Source organism: Haemaphysalis longicornis, unplaced genomic scaffold, assembly GCF_048455015.1.
Source record: "Haemaphysalis longicornis isolate Haplotype H1 unplaced genomic scaffold, Haemaphysalis longicornis Haplotype H1 scaffold_5, whole genome shotgun sequence".
Lineage (NCBI taxonomy): Eukaryota > Metazoa > Arthropoda > Arachnida > Ixodida > Ixodidae > Haemaphysalis > Haemaphysalis longicornis.
The window spans coordinates 13,500,869-13,519,370 of NW_027526385.1; positions in this window are offsets into that span (position 1 = coordinate 13,500,869).

Here is an 18,502-nt window from a genome sequence, read left to right on the forward strand (position 1 = left end):
GAATCATGCAGACACCCTTGCCATATACAATCCTGGCAGCCTGGTTACGACAGACGGACCGGAGCCAGCAATGCAACTCAAGCCTACCAACAAACATCAGCGGAAGTGACATCACGTGCCCGCCCGCAGTAAATAGACGAGTCCCAAACTGGTCACCAGACCTCGACCGATTTCCTGCTCCAAGAGAGCGTTCGGTCGACGCTGTAACAAGAACTAAGCTGTTAGTCCACGATTAATACAAACGAAGCTGGCAAGCACGACAAGGATCTGACGCAGTTGCAGTCCGAGCGCCGCTCATAGCTGGCGCCCTTAGCGGTTTCGCCTATCCCTGAGGGTGCGCGTGTTGCGCAGATAGCGACGTAGCCACAAAGGTGATTGCAAGGCGCGCTCAAGCAGGTACTCCAAGCTTCAATGCGCTGCACTATCCCTCATCACGCGCCAGTAATTCAACGCCTGCCAGTTAGCCAATTTAAGTTTCCCTTCTTCCGACCTGCCACAATTAACCCCGCATCCACCGCCACGCTCCCAACCTCGACCACCAGAGGTTTCCCTCACATCACGGACGCTTACCTCGCTGTGGACATAAGATGGCACCGTTTCAAAAACCGCTGCTGTTTATTACCACAGACTGTCCACTGGACTCTTCATCGCTATGGACAAACACTGAATGCAGCTGTAAATATCTCTAAACGCTTCTACTATCCCCTGCTTTAACCAACAGAACCATACAGAACTCCCACTGTATTTCAACTCCGTGCGTTTTAAACATTCGACTTGGTTTCTTTTAACACGAAAGTGTTTTATTTCCGGGTCATATCCATCACGGAAGCGAAGTCTCCAGAAAAAGTGCCATTGACGCCCCCGTATTGGAGCCCATGCTCTCTCGAGCCCTCTCGCCGCAACGGGAGGTACTCGGGAGGTACAACGGGAGCGTATTCGGTGGAGTACCACACTTCACCAAATGCGCCATGAGCGGAGCCGTTAGCAGCTCTACGAACGCGCCTTATGTCCTTCGCTATGACTCATTCATATGGTGCTTCCGTCTAGGACAGACGAAGCGAAGTGACGCGTGATGGCCCTAATGAGCGCCACAGTTGGCGTCTCGATGCCAGCGCCTTCGTGTATAGGGGACGCGCGTGAATTTGGACACACTCTGCTGTGGCGATGTTCCCGTGAACATTTGTGTTTCAAGTGTTGTTTCTCTGCACGACATGTTCGGTTTTGTTGTCCCTGAATAAATGGGATTTTTTTTGTTTCTTGCGTGTCGGCGTCATTTCCCCTGGAGGGGTCATGCTCGCGAACCTTTCGGACATGAAGTAAGTTCTTTTACCAGTCGACTGCTTCTTTGAAGGCACCTTTCACTTTCGTGTTTTTGAAAGGGGAATCAACCACAATTTTTAACAAGCTTCGGGTTAGGGGGGGCCTCCTAGCGACACCATCGTCATCGTCTTCATCAGCACCATCCGCGTAATTGGTATCATCCAGTTCGCGCACAGAACACGCTCGACCATACTACCTCGTCGGCTGCCAACAATTACATTGGGTGAAAAAAACATCGGGTCCTGGGAAGGGCAGGCAAACGTATCTACAACATAAATGTGTTACCAATTTGGTCTATTTTTTATTAAAGTGGAATTTCAATGCATATAATGTGGTGATGAGCTTTCTGCATGGAAACAAAAAAAAGATTACAACCGCTTTAACATGCCACAAGATTTAGGTGGTGAGGGGTGCCCCACTAAATGTGGTAAGAGCAAAACCGCAAAGCTCATCGTGGCGTTTGCTGAATTTGTATATCTGCTTGTTACGATCACTTTTTTTTCTTTTCGTCTATTAACAGCGGAGCTCTTGTTGGTTGGGCCTTTTCGTCAATAGGATGAAGTTCCTGCATGACGCAGTACTAAAAGCAGGTTTCCAGAACCACCGGTGACCTCTCAGAAAACCGCTCCCAGACGAACGGACATTGGACGCAGCGGAAGTGAACCGCAGGGATCGCTAATATCTCCTACTTTTCAACATTAGCATAACTGACCTACCTCAGCCACCCACTAGACGCCATCTTGAACCTGCACTATACCAGCAACGTGGATGACCTAACACCCTGTATCTCCACCGGATCACCGAGGACCGGCAAGATAAACTTCCAGCAGCCATTCAACTGGCCCAATAATACCTGCAAACCAGAGGGCTCTAGTACGCCCTGAAAAAATAGCCATTTTAACGCCGTCATAAAGAAAGTGCAAGGAACTCCCAGATCTGACACCATATCCAGATCTCACCCTTAACGACCAACCAGTCCCCAGTGTCCCACACCTTATAGTCCTAGGTGTGAACTTACAAAACCATTATTCGAGCACCCAAACCCTCCTTCCCCTGCAACGCACTCCCTCCCAAAGTCATGCACATCATCCGCACTGTCTCCGGCCAACGATTTCGTTCTACAATACACCGACACCATTCGCAATATTCAAAACAGTTCGCACCCGCGAGCGAGTTAGGCTATGTTCAGACTCCCGAAGTAACCGCCATATTGTCAGCTATGGACGTGAAAACGGCGTCTCAGGCTGGTTGAGACGTGAAATGACGTCGTTCGTTAACGATATTAGGAATGTTGCGGCAAAAGTCTCAACCCGGCCTTACAAATGAACGCTGATTGTGTCATATTGCGTGATTGTGTGACTCAGGATGATGATAAGTGGATGATAACGCGATGCCAACCGGTCCCGATCAAAGTTTTGCGTTCACGCTTAAAGGAAAGCTAAACTCCCCTTTATGGATTTAAACCATCGGTTAATTCGTACGGTCTTTCTGGGCAACGATGTCCAAGCAGATTTTGGCCCGCATTCATGTACGCTTTCCAATTTCAAAGACCAAAAGCAATGCGTCGTATTTTATAGCCTTCTAATTAAAGAAAAGCCCCCCCCCCCACGTTTAGGCACAATGAATGTTTTCCAATCCAAACGTCTTTCCAATAATCAATAAAGGCACCATGTTGCTTTGCCTTTTTGGACAATTTGTGACTGGCGTTCACTGCATTCAGGGATATTTTACTCCTACTGCGGTGACGCTGCAGTAAACCAAATATTGATATTGCTTAAGATCTGCGAGGAAGCATGCTCTTTTCCCTGTAGCGAAAATTTAACACGAAATATACAGACGATAAAAATTAATCCATCGCGGTTTGAATCTATCGGGTAATAAGTGGCATTCCTGATGTAAAACATGCACTGGTGGCAAGCGAACCTTATATCCCATGTTTTAAATAGACAGTAGAGGCTGAGTCCCATTTAGTTGATAAAAATATCGGGCTTTTTATGGCTCTTGCAGTTTTTGTTCGATGGCCGACATTGCCTTCTTTGCTGATCTAGGAATCAATAAATCTGGCATTTGTGTACCTGCCGTTTTTCTTTTCTCTTTTATTCTTCACGTCAAAGGACACACCAAAAAGCCTCCACAGTGATCCGGGCCCCAACTTTAATAAATCTCCGCCATCTTCAGTGGTGGTGGCAGCAGCAGCAGCAACATCAAGGCTTGCATGATATGCCGGCAGTTGCTCCACCCAAGTGGTTTCTGATGTGTCATATATATGCATATTCAATGGTGAATCCGCGAGTTGCGTGTCCCGAAGGAAGCTGATAAGGAGGCCGATATCTATCTCCGAAGTACCCAATGTTCCACTTGGAAAACTACTTATTCCATAGTGGTGTGTTGGGCTTCTGACGTGCGCACCACCCACGACAATGTTATACGCACAACAGCTTACTCTGTGCACAGCATTACATACGGCTACTACAGATCTTCTGATAGCGTCTCGTGCATTTCGTTTTGCTTTCGTCGCGAATAGTTGAAGCAAAAGAATTAGAGTCTCCGTACTCAATTTTCACAAGGCACCGTCCACAAATAATCTCTCACCAATGCTTGCCCCTCGTTTGCGTGCCTCACCAAACTTGCCGGAGTACTTCAAATAGGTAATCTTCTTTTATATTGTGTTTTCTTGCCCTTTCTGACCGTCTAACTGCCGATTTACGCCTCCTCAAAGGGCTTAACGCTGTCTAAACATCGCTGGAAGCGGTTGTCGCTACCCACACAAATCGCTGTCGCTGAAATATTTAGTTCTGTGTAGTAGTGCACGTCTTACCTTGAGAGCATTTAGAGCAACAGTAAAGCCATCTTCTGTTGCACTGTCGCCATAAATGTTGACGACGCCCACATGCCAGATGTCCTCGTCGAACATATCCTTTATGGTAGATTCAAAAGCGGAGGTCAGGAGATCTTTTATCAGCTGCCCATTCCTGCGGTAGGAAAATATGCCGGTGACCGCTTTTGCTTCCCATTAGGTAACCGTTAATCGTAAAAACAGTAAACACATAGTGGTACAGCGCGTCAGAAATGTTCTCGCACTCAGCATTCCACTTGGCGTCATTCGAAATCACCGCGTCCGAATATTACCTGTGAAATTTTTAACAAAAGCAACGATAGGTTAGCTGTAGAAAAGCGAAAACATTAATCAATGTGCAAAGACAATGACAAATTACTGTAGAACAACAAAAACACTAGTCAATGTGCTATTATAAACTACGTCCCTAGAGTTGGTTCTTTTATTCTGCTTCGCGATCCTCCCGTACGCAGTGTAAACACAAGCGTATAGGCAGGAACAGATGACGAGAGTAGAAATTAAGTGCCACAAGCCCGTATTAAACTTCATAGACGGAGCGGCCCTTAATCATTTTTTGTCAACAAGGTCACCCACTAACCCCCACTTCTTGCTTTTTTATCACTATTTTACATTTGTTCTATCGTACATTTTTGCAGATGACTACTAACGCGGCAAGAAGATTCAACGCTCATGGCTGATGCCTACGCATCCGCCCACCCGTGTATAACGGCGTAGACTTTGCCTTTTTTGCTATAAGCAGGTACATAAAAGCTGCAGCAAAAAATATTATCAGAGATCACAATGATTCCGAGGGGAAGACTGCGACACTTAACAAACTTCAGCAATCTTAAGTCGTTGCCATAGTTCCACAAAAATGACAATAAGTGCTTGAAGCCAGAAGTGCGAATGCCGTTATTTCACTGCTACACACACAATTGAGTGCCATTTTCTGTAATGCCATTATTGTTTTAGGTAGTTTCGCATAGATCAGTCACCTTGATGCTCGCCTTGAATCTGCTTACTTTCAAAAAACACAGGCACAAATTTATCCATCAAAACTCTGTGCACCATAGCGTTGACGGAGAAACGTAGGCAAAGCAAGACGATGTGCACCGTGGAAAAGTTAGGTTTGCGTCCTGACGTTCGAGCAATCGGGCGCTTGGGTTTTCTAATGAAAAATACAAGAAACACCACATAAAGCAGCAAAAAGTGCGCATTCCACAGACACCAAGGTGTCGGTCTAGATCCAACTTCCATCACGTTACCAGCGACCGGATAAACAAGCGCGCCATTTCTTCCTTTTTTTCCTACTGTGGTTGCCATCTAGTTGAAAGTACAGAAGACGATGACGTTAAGAGGACGAGGGTCTCCACAAGAGCAGTGAAAGGCATAACGTCACCCTAGTTGTCGACGATATCAGTGAACATCACCTAACTCTACAAGACACAATGTACCACCATTTTGATTAGTTCCGATTTGGCGACAACTAGAAGGCAATAGAAGCTGCTAAAGGTGGTATTAGACCCTAACCACGCCATTTATTATATCTACTATTTCTTGAAATATATTAAACAACAAAACCGTTTTTCACGTAGTATGGGTGCTGAACTTCAAAAACATCCGTGCATTTCTCTTTTGGTCATCACCACCATGCCTCCCATCGTAAAGGGGCTAGTGATATAGTTTTAAAATGAGCTATATAGCTGCTTTAGGGGCGAAGCTCCTTAAAGGCTGGGGCTGTTGGAGTCTCCTGTCATCGTCGTTATCAGCGACTCATGTAGTCGCGGTACTAAAACACCTGGAAACTGATTTACGCCTCCTGCTGCAACGTAGCACGTACTAAACAAAACACGAGGACACTCGTTCACGCCTCGCTCCGGAGCGCTTTGTAACGCGTTCTTACAAAACACCCGGACATTAGGTTGCGCCTCGCGGTAGAGATTGATTGATTGGAGGGTTTAACGCGCCGAGGCAACGCAGGCGATGAGGCGCACCGTAGTCGAGGGCTCTGGAATATTTTTGACCACTTGGTGATCATTAACGTGCGCAGAAATCTGGTACACACGAGCGTTTTCGCTTTTCGCCCCCATCAGAAAAGTGGCCGCAGCGGCCGGGAGAAGAACCCGCGTCCTCCGGCTCAGCAGCACAACGCCTTAGGCACTGAGCCACCGCGGCGGGTCGCGCTAGAGAGCTTCGTGCTTCAAAGACAACAGAATTTTACAGCAAAGTTGTATAACTCTACCTCACGACGGTTTCATATCCGTTGACAAAAAAAGCCAAGGCGCAAAGAATACACTTATACACTGCATGCTTCGCCCCTCCCCAGTTTTCAGGTTTGTGGAGATGGCCCGGGATTTCTTTTAGAAATAGTAGATGATTTATTGGATCCCTGCAAACCGTTTCAGCATTTTTGGGTTTGGTGCAGCGAAATTCGTGGATAAAGTTGATCCAACCCTACACCCACTGCTCACTGCCCTCCCCCAGAAGAGCGAGAAACCGAGGGCACAGACGAAATGTAAGAGGAAGAATTCAACAAAACAGAGCATTGTTCATTACATGCCAGATACTCACCCAAGACAAAAGGAAACCCCGAATTCTTCATGAAAATTATACCTAGGCAATCTCAAGAAGGCTTTTTTGTTCTCGCCGAACCTTGCTTTATCCTCTTCTCGAACCTGTTTGTAAATAGAGTCGAAGAAAGTGACGCCGCACACTCTCACGGGAGGTGGCTTGAATTTTTCTAGCGATGGTCCTTCTCCGTTGAAGGTGCACACCAAGAAGTTTGGTGGGACAGGGTTCGCCTCTGCAATTAAGAACTTAGCGTCAGTGTCTTTCGTCAGCATCGTGTTAATCTCCCTCTTGCTATTCCGCCTGGTCATTAGCAAGCTAGTTAGGCATGTCAATGAACGTGTTTTCAGGGCCAACAATCAGGCAGTACATGTTTACTAGGACGAACTCTTATCGGTAATAATCCTGTGAGTATACTACCATGCAAGCGAAGCTTACGCAAAGCTGTTAAAGACAAGTCTTTTTTGGGTATTGACACAAACGTTTTCATCAGTCTGCCTGCATGCCTGCCTGCCTGTCTGCCTGCCTGCCTACCTGCCTGCCTACCTGCCTGCCTGCCTGCGTGCCTGCCTGCCTGCGTGCCAGTCTGCGTGCCTGCCTGCCTGCGTGCCTGCGGTTTCGGCTGCTTAGCCTTGACCAGTTGCACCGGTAGCGGTGGGTGGGTACGCCAGGGACCCCTCGGGGCTTGGAAAACCACAAGTAAGTTGCAGCGGCTTCTATAACTGTAGGGACAGTTTCAGCCACCAAACCGATGTTTAGTGCGGAGACAATCCCCGACATCTTGGGTGGCTACCGAGGTTGGCTCTGGGAATAAGGTAGAAAATAAGTTGAAAGGTTCTCTTTTGACAAGAGAACGCCCCAGTTCTTATGCAAGGGATACGCCAGCTCGCCGCCGATGAGGAGGTTGCTGGTCATATGGTATCAGGTCCTGCGTGAGGGGCTTATGGCAGCAATGCCTCCCACGGGGTCCTGGGTAGCTGCTAGTGTGTTAGTAGCGCCCTGGCCGGAACCGAGGAAAGAGGGCAGGAGCCCATTGCTCACCGAAACATTCCTTTCCAAGTATTGGGAGTACGGCCGGTTTTCAAAATATTTTTTGTAGCCTGATGACTTCTGTCCGAATTCTGAATGGCGAGCTCACACCCAGTGGGCCAGCAGTCGTAGCAAAAACCACATATAAAACAGCACCTTTGCAGCTTGATGACTCCAGTCTTAATGACCACGAGTTAGCGCAAGGTGCGCATAAAAATAGACATTATACGGGATATCTATCGGAGGTTGTTGTACGCACTACTAGTACCCAATTACCGACAAACGTATGGAGGAAATTCAGTACCCGGGATTCGGTGACGTACCACCTCGATGAATTCGCAGATTTATCTGGGCTTCCTGAAAGTACATGTTTGAATACCGGTCTAGTGGAGGCAAGCGCTGCCACCTCCACGTAGGTTTTCCCTGTCTCCGATTGTCGGAACTTCGCAGGTCGGAACCTGTTTCAGGGTCGCAAAAGTGTAATTGGCATTCTCTGATGCCCATCTTGATTACATCGGGCCTTTTAGGAGTCAGACATCGAAGGAATAGATCAAAACCTCGCTGTCCCCATTCCCAATCAACCCCACTGTTTTTTTCCACTATCCTTCACCCCTCAACCCAACCCCTACAACTAAATCCTTGGGGATGTCTGGAAAGTCACCCCGGGCCCGCTCTCCTGGCTGTGGTTCCATGAGTAGCACCCCTCTCTACACTATTTTTCTACCCAAGAAAAATGTTCGTGCTTTTCTTTTATATACCATTGGCGTCACCCGTGATACGTATGTGGTACTGGTTGGGCTTTGTAGAAAATTTATTACCTGTCTGCCAGTCTACCTGCCTTTCTGCCTATCTGTCCATCCGTTCTTCCGTCTATCCATTTTTCTTTCTCTGTGTCCACCCCTCTGGCCGTTTTTCCATCTGCCTTTCCGCCTGTCTGTGTGTTCCTCAATTCATTTGCCTTCAGGCAAAATAAAAGCAGTTATCAAAAAGAAGTTTGTCAACACAGACCAGTTACAAACTGCTACAACTGGTGATGGAAGTCCTCTATGTCATCATTGTTGAGCTGAAAGGAAATATCAGGCACAGAAACCTCACCAAATGCTGGGCACCGAGACTTCCCTTGAGGGCAAGCCTCTTCGCTGAAACGTTGGCAACAATCAAGGTCGCTACCTTGTTCGAAGTGTACTATTTCTTGCGTTCCCTACCATCTTCAAAGTTCCAATGCTTTCTATGTGCGTGCGTGCACGTGCGCGCGTGTGTGCATGTGCGTGTGGGTGCGTGCGTGCGGGTGTACGCGTGCGCGCGCGTGTTTGTGTGCGTGCGTTTGCTTTTGCGTGTGCGCGAGTGTGCGCGTGCATGTGTACATATATATAACAGAACATTTCTAGCAAGGAGCGACCCCGAGTGTTGTCAACGCTACAGTAAAGGTACTTGCCTGCTACTGCGCCCTCGTGGCCCTGACCATGGTGACCAGGGCAAGGCTGTTTGCGGAAACATTGCCAACAATCGTAAGCCCTACCTCGTTCAGAGTTCTCGTGTGTTCCGTACAAGCCTCGAAGTATATATATATATATATATATATATATATATATATATATATATATATATATATATATATATATATATATATATATATATATATATATATATGTATGTATCAGAAAATGGGAAATAAGGGGCTCCGTGAAATAAGACAGAAAATAAGGGTTTTACGGTCAAGAAAACCTCGGAAAGCAAAGGGGAGGTTGTGGTGGGTCATAGAAAGAGATGAAGAATTTTTTCAGTCGAAAAGAAAGTGGTGACAAAATGCCCGCCGGGTGGGATCCCAACCCACGACCTCCAGAATACCGGTCTGGTGCGATAACCACTACGCTACCGGCGGGGCTGTTTCCCCAGCACTTTCTCGGGTATTTATGTTAAGGTATTTTTGTTTCCTGCACTTGGGGGTGGTAGCCAGCGCCACTCGGACTACTCGGGGTGAAGGGGGCCTTCTTTTTAACCCCCGGGCCGTGACTCGAGTGTCTACAACATGTCGAGAGTGGTCCACCAGCGTTGAACCCTCTTAAGCTCCTTTTGGCACCAAGACTGCCAGAACAGAGGCCCTCGCTAAGCATGTCGCGAATCAGAAAATGGGAAATGAGGGGCTCCGTGAAATAAGACAGAAAATAAGGGTTGGCAGTCAAGAAAACCTCGGAAAGCAAAGGGTAGGTTGTGGTGGGTCATAGAAAGAGATGAAGAATTTTTTGAGTCGAAAAGAAAGTGGTGACAAAATGCCCGCCGGGTGGGATCCGAACCCACGACCTCCAGAATACCGGTCTGGTGCGATAACCACTATGCTACCGGCGAGGCTGTTTCCCCAGCACTTTCTCGGGTATTTATGTTAAGGTATTTTTGTTTCCTGCACTTGGGGGTTGTAGCCAGCGCCACTCGGACTACTCGGGGTGAAGGGGGCCTTCTTTTTAAGCCCCGGGCCGTGACTCGAGTGTCTACGACATGCGAGAGTGGTCGACCAGCGTTGAACCCTCTTGAGCTCCCTTTGGCACCAAGACTGCCAGAACAGAGGCCCTCGCTAGGCATGTCGCGAATCAGAAAATAGGAAATGAGGGGCTCCGTGAAATAAGACAGAAAATAAGGATTGGCAGTCAAGAAAACCTCGGAAAGCAAAGGGGAGGTTGTGGTAGGTCACAGAAAGAGATGAAGAATTTTTTGAGTCGAAAAGAAAGTGGTGCACCGTCATCCTAGGTGCACCACGAACCTGTGTCTTCGTGGCCCCAGCGGCATCGGTCGGGCACCAGCGGCCAGCGTCCACGCTCCGTCGACGTTCGTCTCGACGGCCCCGAAAGGCTACGTTCGGGCCGAGCCTACCTGGAACCTCCAGCGGCAGCGGCTACCAGGGGACAGCCACCGAGGAAGCACACCGCCGAAGGGATGACCGCGCGCATCGAACGCCGGCATCAAGGACCTCCAGCGAGAGCGGCTACCAGGGGGTAGCTACCAAGGAAACAAGTCGAGACGCGCGGAGCCCACGCCGGCCAGCGAGTGACCGCGCGCATCGAACGCCGGCACCGACGAAGCGAGAAGACGACAGCTACCACCGATTCGCGGCCACGCAAGGGTGCGACACGTCAGCGCCGACGACCGGGGTAGGCCAGTCCAATAGGGACGCAGTCATAGGACACAACTAGGGAGTTGTGGTTTAAAGAGATCACCTAGAGGGTGACAGAATAAGTTGATTTGGACGAATTGTGCAGAACTTTATTGTAGAGACTCTTGCGTTAGAGTTGAGTTGTAGGTTGGGATTGTTAGCTAGAGATGTGTGTTTATGGTTTGTGTGTAGTTTAATTATTGAGTGCTTTGCGTTAGGGTTTTTCAAGTTTACATTAAATGTGTGTTATGTCAAACTCGTCAACGGCTTTCCTGTGTCCATTGCTCCGAGCTGGTTAAGACGACCCCACCATCCGTTCACGTGACAGCTACGACGATCCACTTGTTTTCCGATTGAGATGTAGGGATCAGGGCCAGAAGGTCGTTTCCAATCTTATGAAAGGGCCTGCAGAAGTCGGCTGCAGAAACCCGGCGGGCTACAAAAGTCCGGCTGGTCTCCTCGGTGGCGTTTTTGATCGCTGAAAGTCACGGCAGCTCCGGAAATAGTGGGCGACATCGCACGTAAGGTGGCGCCACTAGTACTTCGACTTGAGTTTCCCAATTGTGCGAGCTGTGCGTAGATGTGCGGAACACGGGTTGCGTGGCACGCTTCCAAAATTTCGTCAAGAAGGTCTGCGAGAATGACAGGAAGATAACTCGTTGTTGTTCCGGTGCTCACATTCTTCTTCACGAGGACGACGTTTTTTCAGGCTTAATCCTGCTAACTTGCGTTTGAAGGTCCTAGGCACGGCGACGTTGCATACTCCGAGATAGTCGATTATGACGCGTAGTTCGGAGTCGGCACGATGCTGGGCGGCTAGTTCGCTTTGAAGAACGCATTGCATTCCGAAGAACGCACTGTCTTCATCAGTCTTGTGATGGTGGGTAGACGGGGGCGCGGGACAGGCAGTAGGTGTCGCAATGTTTCCTGCGGGATTTATAGATGATTGCAATGTCGAACTCTTGCAGGCGCAAGCTCTACCGCCCAAGACGGCCAGATGGGTACTTCAAATTGGCGAGCCAACACAGCGCATGGTGGTCTGTCACAACCTTGAACGGTTTACCATACACGTGTCATCGAAGTTTTGAAATGGCCCATATGATAGCCAGGCACTCTTTCGTGGAGACAGAGGAGTTTTTCTTCTCCTTCGACAGACCACGGCTGGCTTAGGTGATTATCGTTTTGCAAACGTTTTGCTTTTGGACGCGGACGCCCCTAAGCCTATATCACTGGCGTCCGTGTGCATTTCTGTTTCGGCGTTTTCGTCAAAAAGGGCAAGCCCGGGCGCGCTTTGCAAGTGTTTTTGCAGCTCGCAGACTGCTTTTTCTTGGCCGTTTTCCCGGTTAAAAGGGGTGCTATCTTTTGTCAAACATGTTAGTGGCTCTGCAATGCGTGCGAAGTTTGCCACGAAGCACCGGTTGTATGCGCACAGTCCCACCAATCTTTGCACGCCCTTCTTGTCTTTGGGCCTCGGAAAGTTTGCAATGGCTGAAGTTTTTGTCGGGTCAGGTAGGACTCCCGCGGCGTTGACGACGTGGCCGAAACACTTGAGCGCCTCGCACGCAATGCGGCAATTTTCAGGCTTCAGCGTTAAACCCGACGTACGAATGGCCTTGAGTACAGACTCCAACCATGCAAGGTGTTCGTTCGAAAGTCTGGGTGAATACCACAAAGTCGTCGATGTGTACGTTGCAGGTGTGCCACTTCAGGCCAGCAAGCAGTTTCCATGACTCTTTGAAACGTTGCTGGTGCAATGCACAGCCCAAAATACATCACCTTGAACTCGTATAGGCTGTCTGATATTATAAATGCAGTTTTCTCTCGGTCTTTCTCGTCCACCTCAGTTTGCCTGTACCCGGTCTTCAGATCCATCGATGAGACGTACTTCGCATGGCAGAGGTGGTCGAGGGCGTCGTCGATTCGTCGCAGAGGTACACTTACTTTTTGGTGATATTGTTCAGTCGCCGGTCGTCAACGCAGAACCACAACGTGCCGTCTTTTTAAGTGCGAATGCACTTCATAAGCGTCCCCAAACCATCCACCGCCGGCGGCGGCGGCGGCGGCGTCGGCGTCCGCAGTGCTCCTCTATATTTAAAAAAGAAACAGCATCCGGCGCCAGGTTTCGATCCGAGGACTTTGCGGCCGCAGCGCGACGCTCTACCGACTAAGCCACGGACGCCACGCTGATATCAGTGTGAGTAACGCGCCTTATATCTTTAACGCATTCAAACTACGTCGTCAGCGGCGTGCGTTGACGACTCAGCGGCGTTATAGCGGCTTGATAACTGCGTGGTGTACACGTGATACTACAAACCCGATGGAAGAGATGGAAGAGAAGGCGGCGAGGCGGTGGGCTGCGGGGGCCGAGCGCAAGCGCCGCAAGCGGGCCGACAACCGTGCATTCGCACTTTCACATTCTCCCCCTCGGGGAAATGCGGGGGAATTTTTTTTCTTCAGGAGTACGACCGGCGCAGCCGGGGATCTTTTCGATGGCTGAGCATCGTCGCTGAGATGTCGTAGCTGAGCATGTCGCCAAATTCAGTCTGGATGGCTCTCCGCTCGTCTGAACAGACGCGGTACGGTGACTGTCGTGTAGGTCAGGCTCTATCTTCGGTTACAACTCGGTGCTTCGATAGGCGTGTGTGACGTAATTTTTGGTTTTACGAAAACCACTCGCTATAGCGACGCAGCAAATCCAGTAGTCTGTCCGTATTTTTTTGCGGCAGCGCCGGCTTCGCGTCAAAAGGATGCGGCAGCGTGGAAAGATCTGCCCGTGCGCGTTCAATGTTGGTGACGGCGATCAGATGACTTATTTCTCGCGTTTCTTTGAGGAACGCAATTGCAGAGCCTTTGTTTAGATGCTTGCCCTAATAGTTGAAATTGGTGACCAAAACGTGGGATTTGCATTGCTTAAAGCGAGCAATACCTTTTGCGACAGAGACACCGCCGTTGAGAAGCAAGCTTTGGTCACTCTTTACGATAGAGTCAACGTCAGGAGCAGCATCTTCACAGTAGACCGTAATCATCAAGCTTGCGCGGGGTGGCAGGAGAACATTATCATCGGCAATCCTTACAGCAGCATGGTGATCGGGGTTCAGTTCCGCTGTCCTGGAGTGATCGGAAGAAAAGTTATCGACTCCTCTGTAGATCAATTATTGCACCGTTGTCCGTCAAAAAGTCGATTCCAAGAATTACGTCGCGAGAGCAGTGAGGCAAAATAACGAAAGCGGCAGCATGCGTGGTGCCGTCTATGGTGACGCGTGGAGTGCACGTTCTACTTGGCGTTACGAGATGGCCTCATGCTATGCGTATGTGCGGACCGTTATATCGGGTCGTGAATTTCTTCACCTTAGACGTGAATGATCCGCTCATCACTGAGTAGTCGACTCCGGTGTTTACATTAACGCGCTCGATGGACAACTGGACGTTGGAAGTAGCCTTCGTCGAGTTCTCTGTGCATCATGGCGTTGTATATCGGCTTGTCCGTGTTGATGTTTGAGCCCTATGCGTCGTCATTGTCATCGTGTTCTCAGTGGCAGGATCAGTCATGTCGGGTGCACGTCGCTCCGTATTTATGTCGTTGTGTTCGAGAGTCACGTCAGGGTTTTATCGGGACGTAGGGCTCAGGGTATGTCGTCGATCGTTGTCTTCGGCGAATCGTTGCATCGTTGGAGGGTTTTCGTTTTTCCGTCGCTGTGCAACTTCACCTCCAGAAGTTGCTGCCTTTAGTTTCCCCAGCGCGGGCTGGGGGACCTTCCAAGTGCAAAGTCAGCATTGCTGTGGTGGTTCAGCGACTCGTATGGGTAGGGCTACGGCGAATGATTGAAACGGGCTGGTCTACGGCTGGTGTGTTACAAGTATTCTTCGATCTCAGATGGGCGCTGGCTGGGTCAGCGACGTGCTGCGTCGACGGAGAACCCTCGCAAACAGAGCCTCTTGTAGAGGCAGCGATGGCAGATGTGGCCGGCATCTCGGCAGTGCTAGCACAGCAGGCGATTATCGCGCGTTCGCCTTACGTCCGTCTTCCTCGGCATCTGATATTGGACAACGGGGGTTGTCCAATACCAGATTGACGACGTGGTGGGGCATGGCGGGGTCGACGAACAGCTGCCGAGTAGGTCATGGCTTCTGGCTTGCGTGGTGTTTCGGATGGCGTAGAAATCCCTAGTGTCTGTTGAGCCTCTTCGCGGATGACGTCAGTCAACGAAGCAACTTGTGGTTGTGGCGTCGTCGGGAAGAGGTTCCTCAGCTCCTCCCTCACCACTGGACGGATGGTCTCGCGCAATGTGTCGGAGCTGGTAGCCCCGGCACCCATCGTCACTGAAACCGGCGCATGAACTGGGCGGTCATAGTGCCTCGTTCGAACTTAAAGCGCCTTTATCATCGCAGCTGCCTCAGACACGAATTCGGCTACCGTCATAGGAGGGTTACGGATAAGGCAAGCAAAATGCCCTTGATTAACACCCCGCATCAGAAACCTTAGTGTCTTTTCTTCGTTAATTTCCGAGTCCGCACGGCGAAACAAACTCGTCTCCTCAACAAAGATCACTCTACCGCTTCGTGGGGGTATAGCGTAAGCGTTTCTAGCAAAACTGTGGATCGCTCCTTCCGCACGACGGTGGCAAATGTTTTCAGGAACTCACTCTGAAAGACAGTCCCGTCAGTCATGGAGCTTTCGTTGTTCTCGGACGAAGTTCGAGCAGAATCCTCCAAATCGATTACATGCCGAAAGGTTCGTCGTAATCCCACCTCTTAAAGATCCGGACGTGCTCCACTTTCTCCAGCCAGTTCTCAGGGTCTTCACAGAGAAATCCGGGGAACGATGGTGATTCCCGGGGCTCTTGCAAGACGATGGGGGCAGTGGCCTCAAGCACCATCTTGTCGGGTGCGGCTGTCTTCCTCTTGGTTCTTTCCGGTAGAAGTCCAACCTCGCCCGGTAAACCTTGAAATCGGCGGCTTGCTTGGCTTGGGCTGGCTTGCCAGTTTTCAGAAGAAGCAGAGAGTATAAAGGGTAGCTTATCCACCACCTCACCAGATGTCCGGAAGCCAAAGATGACACAGTCGTTTTGAAGGAAATTAAATTTATTGGAGGGAACTTGTGCTCCCCTAACAACTCAAAAAGTACACAGGTGGCGAAGCAGCAGTCACCAAAGTGACTTGCGTAGGCGAGCGACTGCTTGTCGAAATGCCGCGGCGTATGCTCTGCGGGCATTTATCTTTGGGAGCGAGTGTTATTTCTCTAACCGTGGATTTCATTCAGAACACTGAATATCAAAGATTATTCTAGGATGTTGACGTTAGTTCGAAACGCTCTCTCTTCAAAAGATATAACACGTGCTGCATAAAAATAAAGAATGGAACACGTGCTTTCATTTGTCACAAGGATAACACGGATAAAACAGCCCGGGGCAGCCGGCCGGCGCAAACACAGCATAAACAAACGCAATGCTTGGCTCGCGGCAATTCATATGTTCAGCAATAAAACTTAGGAAAAGAGAACATCGAACAAGGTAGCTACCCTGATTGTTGCCAACGTTTCAGCAAAGAGACTTGCCTTCGTCAGGACGAACCCTCGCCTGGCTGGCACGCTTTATATAGGGGTAACTCACCAGGTGAGAAGAGAGACGGAAGTGGAATGCATGAACCTGATTGGTTTGGGAGCATGCAGCGGGAGATATTCAGCAGTAAGGACGGTTTCATAGGTTTAGCTGCGAAGTCGGTAAGGAGGAACTCCGGTATGGTGGATATTCCGGGATATTCTTGTACGGGAAGGGTGAGACGGTGTTTGTTACCATGCCACATGGCCTACATCAGGGTTCCAAAAACGCAGAAGCAGAAAAAGTGGTGAAAGAAGTTGTTATCGTAAAGTATCTGCAAGCACCAGTTCAAAAGAAGACGAAGGGAAGGGAAGAAATAACCAGGTCAACAAAAAAAGGAACACGAGAAACCTCAGACACACACAAACACAGGCGCACACACACAATAGCAATAACCGCACAAGTCAAATGACACGTATAGCCCACAGCAACATTCCCAGAAAAGGCCATTTCTGAAACTCAAAAACGAAAACAAAGTTAGAAGGACGTACGGGGCACAACACAAAGCAGAGCAAAAGGACAGAGAAGAATAAAAATAAAAGAGAATTCCTGAGCAAAGGTCGAAGGCTTGCCTGCGTATACTCAACTGGAAGCTAAGGAATGAAAAAGGAAATTAGGTGACCCCATACGGGGCAGAGGGATGGCTAATATTGTTTGAACAGTGTGCAAGCAAGACAATGTGTAATGCTGTATTCCCTGTGAAAATCGCGAGGATTCCAAGTTCCCCCTAGACGCATTAATTCCAGCTGGTTCATAGGGGTGGAATTTGTGAAATAAATAGCATTCTCTTATCTCGGATTCCTTAGAAAATCGGCTATCAGGGTTACAGTGTTCTCATTCCCTTCCTGGGGTATTTATATTTAGTACAACTGTATATGACGCTTGAGCGTGGCATCCAGCGCCACTCTGACTACACAGGGTGAACAGGACCTTTTTACCCCCCCAGCCATGACTCGAACGTCTACAGCCCGCCATGTGCGATGAAATGGTGGGAAACCGACTTATGCTACCTTGACATCAAGGCTGCAAGAACCGAGGCCCTTGCCAGGCTTTCGCAGAATATCATGGTTTGGAAATGAGGGGCTCGTTGAGGAAATACAGAAGTAAAGGCCGGCAGTCTATACATATACATCCAGGGAGCAATAAATCTCGCAAGATGTTATGGAACAGAAGAAAAGAAAACTACGAATAAGGTGTCGACCATTATTGTTCCCAACGATTCAGCCTAAAGAGTGGCCTCCGCCTGGGCTCTGGCGAGGAGGAAGAAAAATCACTTTTTTGATGCTTAGGCTGGTTTACGGAAGCGGCGTCGCCGCCGGTTTGAGGTCGGCTGCGACATTTGCAGCACGCGTAGCCAGAAGTGTCTGGACCTCTGCGTCCGAGCGCTCTGAACCTCTGCTCAGCCCTCCCTCCCACTGCTCTTCATTAATTATGGGTGGAAAGGGATCTTGAGGACAGGCATACATGGAGTGGACCAGCTTGGCTAGGTTTTGCGGAAGAGCCCTCCTGGCCCCCCAAATGTGCTTCCTCTTTCACGACACGTGCACCTTGCAGTAATGTGTCTTCAATGAGTGCATCGCTACCACCAGTGACCCACAGTGCAATATCGTCCGTGTATATGCTAAAGTGAAGGTGCGGAACTGTCTCAATTTTCTGCGGGGTATTGAAGAGAGCCAAATTCAATAATATAGGTGATAAAATGGCCCCTTTTGGAATCCCTATGGAAGGAAGAGTTAGCGTATCAGATTGAAAGTCCCCTATTTCAACGAAAGCAGTACGAGACCTTAGGAAGTTACGAACGTACGTGTACATGCGCTCGCCAGGCGATAATAAATCTACGCCACGCCAGATCGCCGCGTGGGTAACCCGTTTGAATTGTTTGGTGAAACCCAGCGCCAAATTAATAGCAGTTGGAGTCGGGATGAAGTGGTGATAATCTCGACGGAAAGTTGCAATAGGACGTCCTGAGTGGAGAGTGCGGGGCGGAAACCAATCATCGACGGTGGA